This window comes from Chiloscyllium plagiosum, chromosome 8 (genome assembly GCF_004010195.1).
Source record: "Chiloscyllium plagiosum isolate BGI_BamShark_2017 chromosome 8, ASM401019v2, whole genome shotgun sequence".
Lineage (NCBI taxonomy): Eukaryota > Metazoa > Chordata > Chondrichthyes > Orectolobiformes > Hemiscylliidae > Chiloscyllium > Chiloscyllium plagiosum.
Genome location: NC_057717.1, coordinates 97,142,798 through 97,150,626, shown reverse-complemented (window position 1 = coordinate 97,150,626; position 7,829 = coordinate 97,142,798). Strand labels below are relative to the sequence as shown.

The following is a 7,829-nucleotide window of genomic DNA, read 5'->3' as shown; positions in this document are numbered from 1 at the left end:
CCTATAACTAGCGGTCTCCTCCTCTCCCCCTTTCCCTTCTGAGCCTCAGAGTTGGACCTCGTGCCAGAGACCCGGTCACTGAGCTTACCCCTGCTAGGCTGTCCCCCCCACCAGTATCCAAAGCGGTATACTTATTGTTGAGGGGAACGACCACAGGGGATCCCTACACTGCCTGCTTCCTCCCCTTCCCACCTCTAACTGTTACCCAGCTACCTCTGTTCTCTGGCATAACTATGTCCCTGTAGCTTCTATCTATCACCCTCTCAGCCTCTCGAATAATCCTCAGTTCATCCAACTCCAGTTCCAGTTCCCTAACTCGTTCTGTGAGGAGCAGGATCTGACTGCATTTCCTGCAGATGAAGTTGGCAGGAGTATTGGTGGTCACCCCTACCTCAAACATCCTGCAGGAGGAACATTCCACTGCCTGCGCTGCCATTACTCTACACTTAGTCTCCAAAACAAGAACACTGATTAGCTTACCTATGGACTTTAAAGTTAGGTTAGAGGAGGAGGATGGGAGGGAGGCCCTACTATGTAGGGCCTGGGGTCTAGAACACACCCACTCAAATATCAATCACTTACCTTCCCGACTAGCTCTGCGCTCCAACTTCACTTCCGCCCAGCTCGCGCCGCTCTCTGCTGTAAAAAGCTTCTGTACTCTTGCTTAAAAATGTACATTAAAGGCCTGTAAAAGTTCTACGTTTTCCAGCCCCTCAGTACTTTGACTGAAAGGCAGTAACCTTTGCCCAGTTGTACCTCTGTGGAAGCTGCCCCACATTGAGTGCACCCCCTCAGCCCATCGTCACGGTCCTTGCAAGGTGCCAGTCAGCAACGCTTGGTTGTGGACAACTTTATACCGGCAAGTTTCAGTTGGAGCAAAGCCCATCTTTTCCCAAAGTGGTGGCCCTCCTGAGCATATTTGATGTTTGCCTCAGTTTGTATTCAAGCCGTCTGTACAAAGGCACATTCCATAAGGAGGTGGGCAAAAGTTGTCCCCCACCACAGAACATCGAGAAAAAAGAGCAGAGAGGGGGAGATGTCAATCAGGTCAGAAGGATCTGATGGGAAGGCCCTTTCTCATCACCTGCCAAGATATACCTTGGTGCTTTTCTTTTAAGTTCTGATGATTCTGCCACAGTGCCTTTGGTCCATCATCCTTCTAGATATTTCAATATTTTGAAGTCATAAGTTCTACCCAGACAGTACTCCACGTTTTAGTGCCAGCGATATTAATAATGAGAAGGAACCTCTTGCCATATGGAACAGAAGCTATGATCAATAGCTTGCTAGGGGGTAGTAGGCTTTCTTGGGCTAAGTATGTTGTTGTTTGATATCTCACTGTTTTACAGGAGAGGGCGCAAAGCCCTGATTAGCGATGTGACGCAACCCGTTGGTGAATGCGTCTGCCATAGAGTCATACAGCACAGAAACAGACCATTCGGCCCAACCCGTCCATGCCAAGCAGGTCCCATTTGCCTGTGTTTTGCCCATATCTCTTTAAACCTTTCCTCGTCATGTTGCGACAATGCTATGAATTTAAGAGGTGTATTTTGTCCTGTTGTTATTTATGAAGAAAGGTTGAAACTGAGGTGGAAGGCAGTCTGCTCACAACCAGTAAAGTAAACAGCTCCTGAGGCCTTGGTATTTCTTTTAAAGTTGGAACAATAGAAGCAGCCTGAATGGGTGGAGTCAAGCTTCCACTGAACCAAGGTTTTTAATTTTAGCTTTCAGCAATTGCTGGCATCTTGAAGCTGGATGGGGAAGCTCTTGGCCCTCTCTCCATTACAGCTAAAAACTGGGGTTCTCTTCCTGCTGCTCGACTTACATTGGGGAAAACCTGTTTTACTGAATTCGTCTTTGCTAAGGATGTATGCATGAGATGGTGCTGTATCAGAACAGTTAATTAGATTAGATTAGATTATTTTACAGTGTGGAAACAGGCCCTTCAGCCCAACAATTCCACACCGACCCGCCAAAGCGCAACCCACACATACCACTACATTTAGCATAGCCAATTCACCTGACCTGCACATCTTTGGACTGTGGGAGGAAACCGGAGCACCCGGAGGAAACCCACGCAGACACGGGGAGAACGTGCAAACTCCACACAGTCAGTCGCCTGAGGCGGGAATTGAACCCGGGTCTCTGGCACTGTGAGGCAGCAGTGCTAACCACTGTGCCACCATACCGCCCATATTACACATAAACTGTATATAAAGTATATAATTTTGTTAAGCATTTTGATCGAGTTACAGTTAGGCCAATTCTTTTTGCGGGTTTTTTCTGTATTTTAACTGAAAACCCATCTAGTTAACGAATGCCCTTTCGGGAAGGAAACTGCCATCCTTACCTAGTCTGCCCTATGTATAACTTCAGGCCCACACATGGTTGACCTTTAATGCCCTCTGGAAAATTAGGGATGGGCAATAAATGCTGGCCTAGCCAGTGATGCCCTCATCCCGTGAATAAATAAAAAAATACTGTAGTCTTGAACTCCTATCTTTACCAGATCTGGCATTATTTGCGGAGAGAAAGCAGAGTTCACATTTTTGGTAAAATCAATGACTGCAGATGCTGGAAACCAGACTCTAGATTAGAGTGGTGCTGGAAAAGCACAGCAGGTCAGGCAGCATCCGAGGAGCAGGAAAATCGACCTTTCGGGCAAAAGCCCTTCATCATGCCCAAAACGTTGATTTTTCTGCTCCTCGGATGCTGCCTGACCTGCTGTGCTTTTCCAGCACCACGTTAATCTAGAGTTCACATCCTAGTCTGGTGATCCTTCTTCAGAATTGGACCTGAAACGTTCACTCTGTTTCTCTCTTTTTACACCATCTGCCTGACCTGTTGAGTTCCTGCCAGCAATTGCTGTTTTTTCTGTCAGATTTCCAGCACCCCCAGTTCAGTGTTTTCCGTTAGGACTGGATCTACCCTCTTTCATTTCAGCTTTCTTCTGAGCTCTGCATCTATCTGCTCTCGGACGGATGAACTAAAACACAGTTTGTTCACTGTCCCTGGCGTGAGGGGTCCACCACATTGTCCAAACACAGAAAGTGGACCCTGATGCAAAATAAACTTGGACTAAAACGAATTGTAAACGCCCAGCAATCACAAGCCGGGGAGGTGATTGGACCTCATTTACATACACGTAATATTCTGAATCGTGTTTCGTGAAGAAACAATAACTGCCCAGATATCAAGTGTTTTGTAGAGGAATGGGATATTGTGGTTACTGTGCTCTGTGTTGTATTGATCTGTGGCTGTGTACTCTCCCTGAATATTGCTCATCGCAGTCAATGCAATGTTAAAGAGGATGGCGCCTATTGGGGGCAGGAGGACTTGCTACGACCAACTCATTATACTCTCGTTTCTCTTCAGATCTTATAAATCTTTCGCCTTTTACTAAAGATTTCCGTGGAGAGGAGTGCTCAGAGATTAAGCAATTTTTTTTGTTGCCTTACTTTTGTAGGGCTTTATGTGTCCAAAAGAGCAGTTTGAAAAAGTAATATGTATTTTATTGTGTTATTTGTGTCTGTGTGAAGGGTTAACATCGATCGATTCAGTCTTGAAGGTGCTTGTGTTGGATTGCAGTGTACAAAGTCATAAATCACACAATACCCGGCCATAGTCTAACAGGTTTACTGTGTTTAGAAGCACTAGCTTTTGGAGTGGTGCTTCTTCATCAGGTGACCGTGGAGTATAAAAGTTAAAAATCACATAACACCAGGTTATAGTCCAACAGATTAGATTACTTATAGTGTGGAAACAGGCCCTTCGGCCCAACCAGTCCACACCGACGCACAACCTACTCAGTCCCATTCCCCTATACCTAACACTACAGGCAATTTAACATGGCCAGTTCACCTGACCTGCACATCTTTGGACTGTGGGAGGAAACCCACACGGACACGGGGAGAATGTGCAAACTCCACGCAGACAGTCGCCCGAGGCTGGAATTGAACCTGGGACCCTGGTCCTGTGAGGCAGCAGTACTAACCACTGAGCCACCGTGCCACCCAATTGTGTGATTTTTAACTTTGTACACCCCAGTCCAAAATAGGCTCCTCCAAATCATGGCGTATAAGATCATGGTCAAAGCATTTATAGCCAAAGGACTCCAAAGGGCGGCACGGTGGCACAGTTGCCTGTTGCCTCCCAACGCCAGAGACCCGGGTTCTATTCCCACCTCAGGCAGATGTCTGTGTGGAGTTTGTACCTTCACCCCGTGTCTGCGTGGATTTCCTCCAGGTGCTCCGGTTTCCTCCCACAGTCCAAAAATGTGCAGGTCAGGTGAATTGGCCATGCTAAATTGCCCCTAGTGTTAGGTGAAGGGGTCAATGTAGGGGAATGGGTCTGGGTGGGTTGCTCTTCAGAGGGTCGGTCTAGACTTGTTGGGCTGAAGGGCCTGTTTCCACACTGTAAGTAATCTAAGATATATTAAGCAATTTTAGAACAAATCTTTCATCGTTTTGAATGGGATATGCTGGTTTCCGTTCTTTGATACGTAAATCCCAGATTTTCTTTTTAATTACATTCTGAAGATAGCTCAGCTTTTTAAATAATAGGAGTGAAGTGGGTCTGTGTCCCAATGTTTAGTCAGAGTTGCACATAGTTAGTTACTCTGGAATTGAATGGTTTGCTTGTCTTTCTGAGAGTTGTGAAGAACCAGCATATTGCAGTGTGCCTGGGAACCATCACACATCAGCCCAAGTAAGGATCGCAGATCTCCTTTCTCTGAGAGATATTAGTGAAGGATAATGTTAAAAATTACTCAACACCAGGTTATAGTCCAACAGGTTTATTTGGAAGCACTAACTTTCTGAGCGCTGCTCTTTCATCAGGCAGTTGTGGGGCAGGATCATAGGACACAGAATTTATAGTAAAAGATCAAAGTGTCATGCAAGGTGAGGCCACTGTTGGAATATTGTGTGCAATTCTGGTCTCCTTCCTATTGGAAGGATGCTGTGAAACTTGAAAGGGTTCAGAAAAGATTTACAAGGATGTTGCCAGGGTTGGAGGGTTTGAGCTATAGGGAGAAGCTGAATAGGCTGGGGCTGTTTTCCCTGGAGCGTCAGAGGCTGAGGGGATGACCTTATGGAGGTTTATAAAATCATGAGGGGCATGGATAGGGTGAATAGACAGTCTTTTCCCTCGGGTGGGGGAGTCCAGAACTAGAGGGCAGAGGTTTAGGGTGAGCGGGGAAAGATATAAAAAGGGACCTAAGGGGCAACTTTTTCACGCAGAGGGTGGTGCGTATATTGAATGAGCTGCCAGAGGAAGCGGTGGAGGCTGGTACAAATCATTTAAAAGGCATCTGGATGGGTATATGAATAGGAAGGGTTTAGAGGGATATGGACCAAGTGCTGGCAAATGGGTCTACATTAGGTTGGGATATCTGGTCAGCATGGATGAGTTGGGCCGAAGGGTCTGCTTCCATGCTGTACATCTCTATGAGTCGATAACTGATGCGGTGCATTGAACAAACTTAGATTACTGTAAAGTCTTTAATTACTTAGAAGGGGGATGCAGGTTTCAATTCATCAATATGTAAATTCCAGAACTTCTTTCAAATTACATTCCTGAGACAACTTAAGGTTTTATTTTTAAAAAAGACGTCTCAGCTTAGACAATGCATTAAAGCTGTTGTGAGATTTTTAACTTTGTCCACCTCAGTCCAACACCAGCACCTTCACATGATTAGTGAAGATGGCAGTTTCATGGTGCTCGTTATTGAGATTAGCTTTCAATTGCAGTGGTTCTTATTTGAATGCAAATTTGTTTAGCTGCTGTGATGAAATTTCAAGCAGTATCCCTCATTATCCTGATCGTCTGGATTACGAGTCCAGTGTCAATACAATTTCACCACTACCTTCCCAGCCATTATCCAAATGGAATTATATTCTTTGATTTGTGTATTGAGTTGGGGAAATGTGGTGCCTATGGTGCAAACCCTGCACCAGGAGATTATCTTGGAGGCCCCTGAGGCAAAGAGTGAGGCTTTCTGGTTCTGTACCACCTGGAGATCTTTCGTAACATTGATCTCCATCGCCTGCAGCAGGAATGGTTCTGCATGGTTTTCTGGCGTTTGGACAGTTTTCCCCAAATCCTTCTCTCTGACCTTCTGAAGACCTTGGAGGATGGCTTCATGGTTCTCCAACTTGTGAAGTCCCTTTTCAGCTCCTCAGTGTTTTCTGGGGTCAACAGTTTCACGTTCTGCTTCCATTGCTGGTCGTCCTGTAAGTGACATCCGGCCAGCAGGAGGCAGTGGTCGGAGAAGAACGCCTGCTTGACGTCAGTGGATCTGACCGACAACGCACCGGAAACAAACAGGAAGTCTCTCCTTGAGTGGATAGACCCGTCTAGCCACGACCAGGTGAATTTATGTGACACTCCCTCTGCAGGACTGCTGAAGACATTGTGGAGTCAAAAAAGTGTGCCATTGGAAAAGCAAAGTTGGTCAGGCAGCATCTGAGGAGCAGGAGAGTTGATGTTTTGAGCCTAAGCCCTTCATCAGGAATGTCGGAGTGGCCAAAGGGAGCCGAGAGAGAAATGGGGGAAGGTAGCTGGGATTGCGATAAGTAGATGAAGGGGAGTGATGGTGATAGATCGGAGAGGAGGGTGGAGCAGAGAGGTGGGAAGGAAGATGGACAGGTTAAGAAGGCAGTGTGGAGTTGGAGGTTTGGATCTGGGATAATGTGGGGGGGGGGGGGAGATGAGGAAACTGGTGAAATCAACATTGATCCCGTGTGGTTGTAGGATCCCAAGGCGGAAGATAAGGTGTTGGGTGGTGAGTGGAGGAGGCCCAGGACTTGCATATCCTTGGCAGAGTGGGAGGGGGGAGTTAAAGTGTTCGACCACAGAGTGGTGGGGTGTTTTGTGCGTGTGTCCCAGAGATATTCTATGAAACGTTCCGCAAGTTGGCGTCCTGTCTCCCTGATATAGAGGAGACCACATCAGAAGCGATGGACACAGTAGATGACATGTGTGAAAGTGCAGGTAAATCTCTGCCGGATGGGGAAGCCTCCCTTGGGGCCTTGGATGGAGGTGAGGGGGGAGGTGTGGGCACAGGTTTTACACCTCTTGTGGTGGCAGGGGAAAGTGCTGGGAGTGGAGGGTGGGTTGGTGGGGGTTGTGGACCCAACAAGTGATTTGCAGAGGGAATGGTCTCTGTGGAATGCAGATAGGGGTGGGGAGGGAAATATATTCCTGGTGCTGGGGTCTGATTGTAGGTGGCGGAAATGGCAGAGGATGATGCGTTGTATTCAGAGGTTGGTGGGGTGGAAGGTGAGGACCAGGGTGAGGAGGTTCTGTCCTTGTTGCGATTGGAGGGGTGGGGTTCAAGGGCAGAGGTGTGGGAAGTGGAGGAGGTGCACTGGAGAGCACCACACGCTTTGACTCTGATCTTCAGCATCTGCAGCCTTCACTTTCTCCTAGAAGACATTGTGCAGCTTGACGACTTTAGCCGTTTCCATCAGGAATGCTGACGCGGGGTCCGGTTCACTGTCAGCCCCTCCGGACCGTCCGAGCTCATCGATGATGCAGTTGAAGTTTCTGGCCGGAATGGTGGGCCTGGATGTCACCAGCAGCAGGGGGAGCTGTTGCGGGATGGCCAACTGCTCACTCTTTACCACTGGGGGCGTACCTAGTAATTAGACTCAGGGGAGCAACCTCATACATAACATCTGCCACAAGAAGGCACCCACCCACCACCTCCTTAACCTCGGCGATGGTGAAGTTGCCTCCTCGACAGAGGAACAGCAATTGTTTGCCCTGCCCCTCCCGACCAGATTGAAGGCCCCTTAGCCCATAAGCGCAAGCATCTCCCGTAGCTG

General features: G+C 47.6%; 1 non-coding gene across 1 annotated transcript; it reads left to right on the top strand.

The window, feature by feature from the left end:
• The first annotated feature begins 3,357 nt into the window (after nucleotides 1-3,357).
• LOC122552461 lies at nucleotides 3,358-3,470 on the top strand. The gene has a single exon (XR_006312408.1). It is a non-coding gene; the product is annotated as a U5 spliceosomal RNA (small nuclear RNA).
• Nucleotides 3,471-7,829: the final 4,359 nt, after the last annotated feature.